This window comes from Nilaparvata lugens, chromosome 12 (genome assembly GCF_014356525.2).
Source record: "Nilaparvata lugens isolate BPH chromosome 12, ASM1435652v1, whole genome shotgun sequence".
Lineage (NCBI taxonomy): Eukaryota > Metazoa > Arthropoda > Insecta > Hemiptera > Delphacidae > Nilaparvata > Nilaparvata lugens.
The window spans coordinates 17479372-17484641 of NC_052515.1; the positions used below are offsets into that span (position 1 = coordinate 17479372).

At 34.8% G+C, this 5270-nt stretch overlaps 1 long non-coding RNA gene across 1 annotated transcript; it reads left to right on the forward strand.

The window, feature by feature from the left end:
• Nucleotides 1-356: 356 nt before the first annotated feature.
• LOC120353836 lies at nucleotides 357-2327 on the forward strand. Its single transcript, XR_005572638.1, has 3 exons — nucleotides 357-499; nucleotides 851-953; nucleotides 2202-2327. It is a non-coding gene; the product is annotated as an uncharacterized LOC120353836 (long non-coding RNA).
• The last annotated feature ends 2943 nt before the right edge of the window (nucleotides 2328-5270 follow it).

The window sequence follows — 5270 nt, forward strand, 5'->3', positions numbered from 1 at the left end:
ACTTGAAAATTGGATTGGCTTCTGTGCTGACACTACAGCAACTATGATGGGGCAGCACCATTCTGTTTCAACATTGATTCAGAAAAATCATCCACATGTGTTGATAACCAAATGTGCTTGTCATATTATGATACTCTTGGTATCAAATTATGCATATCGTCGGCTAAATTCTAATACCACGTATCTGCAAATTTTGGGGTTTTCAGTTTATACTTTAGTTTGGTGGCTGGAGTTGTTCTACAGCTAATTATTCTAATAACACGCAAGTGCAGCAGTCAAGGGAAATTCGTAAAAAAAAGGTAAATGTGCAACACGTATCTGCAGTTGGTCAAACTGTAAACCCCCACCACGTATCTTGGATGGCAAAGCATGGTAAACAGTGTGTACATCAGTTTCTCCTTCATTTGTACATCAGATTCTGTTTGTTTTTCATTGTTGAAATGGAAAGAGACATGTTTTTGTAATTCGCTTTTCTTGCTTCTTCATTTAAACAACTGAGGTAAGTAGAAAATTCTAATTGTTATGGAAAGAATTCATGAAAAACATCATTGTTGAGATACTTGTTATTGAAATTTAAAACAAGTGAATTATTATGCTTCTGATACCACGTAACTTGTATTATAATAGTGTTGTAAATCAGTGGTTTAACAACACAAATCAGATGGTTTTGAGTTTTTCCAAGAATACTGACTCTATTGCGTGAATAAAGGGTTAATATTGGTAAACAAAGTTCTAGTTTTTCATAACACCTACTATGAGGTTAAAGTTTAAGAAGGAACTTTGTCAATCTTCTTTCAAAATCTAGTTTTCAAGATACGTGTAATTGTAGTTTAAAAATCTGTTGTTTCAGGAGTGACATACGTGGTCCAAACCAAAGTAAAAATGTCAATGGAAAGTGATGAGGATGATATTATTGATGAGTTTGAATAGATTGGAAGCTGAAGATACAATTCGTAAGTAATATTTATAATCATAGTCTAGATTGAATAGGCCATCATAAATGAATGATTTTGCAAGCCAATTTTGTATGCCAGTTGATTGGTAGCTTAAGCCTGTGTCATACCCAGCTACTTTAGTAGTTGGTAGCGAGGTAGCTGCTACTAAGCAACAAGAGTGACATAGGCAGCTTCTAGCAGCTACCACTAGAAGCTACAGTCTATGTCACATTATTTGCTATTCAGTGGCAGCTGATAGAGTAGCAGCTGCTAAAGTAGCTTGGTGACACAGGCTTTATAGCCTTATTGGATCTGAATAGCATGCAACTGCAATAATAATTATCTGTTTTGCTGGTTACTACAGAATGCTCTCAAGTTTTCTTCTGACAAAACCCTTTTACAAAAAAAAACCTATGAAATGCCTATGGGGATGGTTATAAAATGAATGAAAGTGAATGAGAAATTTTCAAGTGATAGTTGGTGTTATTATCAACAGACTGATAGCATAATTATTGAGTATCAAATTGTTTTTTAAGTTAAGGAAGTTATTAACAATAGGCTAGCAAAGTTCTTATTTATTTTCATTTTTTTTCTGAGGATGATGCTCACATAAGCTCTTAGCTTGTGCGTGGGTAATGGATGAGAGAGATAAATGGACCTACAGCTTTAGGTGGATTCCAAACCACCGGGAAGCGATTTTGGAACTCATAAATTGTATTAATTCAGAGGAGTTTGCCTAGCGGTCACCGTTACAATGAGAGTGGTAGGGCGCCGCCGCTTATCTAATCTCACCGATTAGAAGCGCCTCTACCAACTAGGACTATCTCTTCCCTAAGCTTTATTTTAAGCTTATAATTTTCTAAGCTAATATTGTTTTTGGTCCTGTACAGGTTGTCAATTTCCAGGAATGTGTTTTTACAACACGAATTCAACAAATTTTTGTTACAAAACGATTTTAATTAGATGTGTGTCCAACTGTCCACAATCAAATTTTTCATCAAATTCCATTTAATAAAATAATTTTGAATTCACTGCTGATTATAGTTGAGGTACCCCTACATTAGACATGGACTATTGAAATTCTATATTTATGAATGTCTTCTCTATGGGTACCTTACTTAATCAGTTGTTGGTTCAAGGTTATTTTATTGAATGGAATTGGATGAAAAATTTGATCACGGACACACAGCTTGAGAGTTATCAAAATAATATTGGCCTAAAGCATAGTTCCTACTTTTACATTCAAGACAATCCACTTTTTTACAGGAATAATTAGGAAAAGTGGTCCAAGAAATCAAGAGGATACCGTCATTTCACAGGAGGATGACATCATTTCACCGGAAGATAACATCATTTCACATGAGAACATATTTACACAAGAGAAAGACATCATTTCACATGAGGACATACTTACACAAGAGAAAGACATCATTTCACAAGAAGGAATAATTCGGAAAAGTGGTCCAAGAAATCAAGAGGATACCGTAATTTCACAGGAGGATGACATCATTTCACAGGAAGATAACATCATTTCACATGAGAACATATTTACACAAGAAAAAGACATCACTCCACAAGAATTGGCTGTATCCTCCTACAGCAATACTACATGTTTAAGTCTCATTGAGTCAGCTGATGTAGTGTTAGAAGGTGACTTGAATATTAGTGATATAGTAGGGCAGGACATTATGCTATCAGAAAGCTCTTTGAATATAATTATTGAAAATGACAGTTCTTTTGTTGAAAAGCAAGTTGATAGCCATTTATCCAGGAAAAACAACAGTGGAACAGACATTGAACAAGATCCCGATGATCCTGACTTCATTCTTGACAATAGTTATGACAGTGATTCATCACATGATGTAGATGAGGATAATGGAGAAGAGAACAAAATAGACAAAGAAAATCAAGTATTAATTCAAGAAACCCAGACCTCCATAGAAAAGGGACCTAATGGCTTAGTTGAGGCAGAACATGATTCCAGTTCAGGAAAACCCAGGAAGACAGAAAAGGAGAAGAAATAAAAAAGCTGTGCCCTCAGAATGGGAAGTGAACCGACAGAAACGGCTTCGTATGATGGGAAAGGAGTACATTGGATTCACTAGGAAGAAAGTTGGTGAGAAAATGGTAGTTGAGAAAAGTGGGGGAAAAGAAGAAAGAAAACTGGGCCCAAAGTGCAACTCCAAAGTTTGCAATGCCAATAAGAAGAGGCTTTGTGGTGAAATTTCTGAAGAAGATAGGAAGAGTATTTTTAAATCTTTCTGGGCCTTGTCATGGAATGAAAAGAAAACGTTTGTGAATTCATTTATCACTAGAACAGTCCCAAAACGGAGTACTATAGCAGACCCTAGTAAGAGCAGGAGAAAAGGTACATTTTCATACTTTTTAAGACATAAAGGTGAGAATAAGGTAGTTTATAAAAAGTTTTTTTTTAAACACTCTAGCTTTAAAAGAATGGATGGCACACAATTGGCTTGAAAAAGAAGATGATACTTTGACTGAAGAAGCTGATGAAAACCTCGATCAAACAATGGTTCAAGACATGGAAGAAGAAGTGAAAAGGAGGAGGTTATAGAGGAATGGTTTGATAGTCTCCCACAAGTACCTTCACACTATGGTAGGAAGTCTTCCAAAAAATTATACCTTGAACCAGTTTGGGATTCTAAAAAAGCAATGTACAGTGAGTTTAAAAGATATGCAATGGCTCAGCAAAAAACTGTTGGGCCTATAGGACTTTTCATAGGAGGCTTTTTGTAATAATGTATGACATGCAATGGAGCCAGGAAAACTCAACTATTAATAGAAAATCCATTTAATAAAAAATGCATGAAGCTAGCGTTGCTTCTCTAAATTTATTTTAAAAATTAGGCCTACTCACCAGGGAATATAAATTCAAATAGGTAGTTGATTTTTAAATCCGACATCAAATTTTTGAAGAATTGGTTGCTACAGAAATGCCTGTTATGGAATATTTTTAAAGAATTGGATGCCATAGAAAGATCTGTTATAGAATGAATAATTTGCATTCAAATATTTATTGACATGGAATAAATTATTTTGTCAAATATGTTGGAGTTCAATTTTTCAACCAGTTTCTTGAAAAAATATTTTTTTCTGAAAAATATATTGTGCATTTGTTATCATTGTGTATGCATACCTGACATGTTCAGTTTTTTAAACCCAGATAATTTATTACGATTTTCTGACAAACAAATTGTACAATCAGCCTCTAAGTTTTGTACAAAATATGAATCTGATGTGACACATGCTTTGATCAATGAAGTAATTTGCTTCAGAAATATAGTCAAAGACGAAATAAAAAGCAATAAAATGAGCAAAATCAGCCAATTGGCTGATTATCTATTGATTAAGAATAAGTTTATTTCATCAAGTGTGCCAAACGTTTGTGTAGCATTCATAATGTTTCTTACATTACCGGTAACGGTTGCAAGTAGTGAAAGGTCGTTTTTTTAGTGTGGATGAGTCTACAGATAGGGGCGCACAGGAATACTAGCATTGGAGCGCAGCCAGGCTAGTTACGCCACTGTCCAAATAATATTAAAAAATTCTGAGCCACAATGTAAATTACAAGCATCAATGTATTTAATGACTGGACTAGAATGAGAAAATGAAGAAATGATTGATCAATACTCAAAACAATTTTTCCTCTCTTAAATAGTCTATTAATTTGCTATTTTGAGACCAGCCACTGAAATTCTCACTGCCAGAGACTTCCTTGCATCATTGGTCTTGAGTACAGTGTTCCAGAGTATACAGTATGAAACCAAGACCCCATTTTAATTTTCATCACTTAAGCTGAGTATCCTGACCACAGAATATAATTCAGAATGGAAAGTTGACTAGTCATTCATGAAAGAAGAGATAAGAAATTTTACAATGAATTATAAAAAGGAGCAATCATATAAGACTGAGCCTCATTGTTGTCCATATGTATTGGACAACATGCAGAATATACAGCTGCCTCAGATTCCGGTCCAAGAGACATTTTATCTGAGGCAACTCACAGTAAATGTACTGTGTATTCAAGATTTGAAAAAAAATACTGCAATGATTTTTGTATCACACAAATGTACTGCCAACAAGGGCCAAGTGAAGTGTGCTCACTTCTAATGAAGTACTTGGAGGTCATTCCTCCTGGAGTTAAAGAATTGAGAATATTTAGAATAGGATAAATGATTTGGCATTAACAGATGATGGGAAGTTCGAGGAAATAGAGCAGTTTTTCCCTGTCAGGGGGCATTCTTACCTCCCCTGTGATAGAGATTTTTCTACAATAAAACGGCAGGTAAAGAAATTCGACCATCTATATTCATT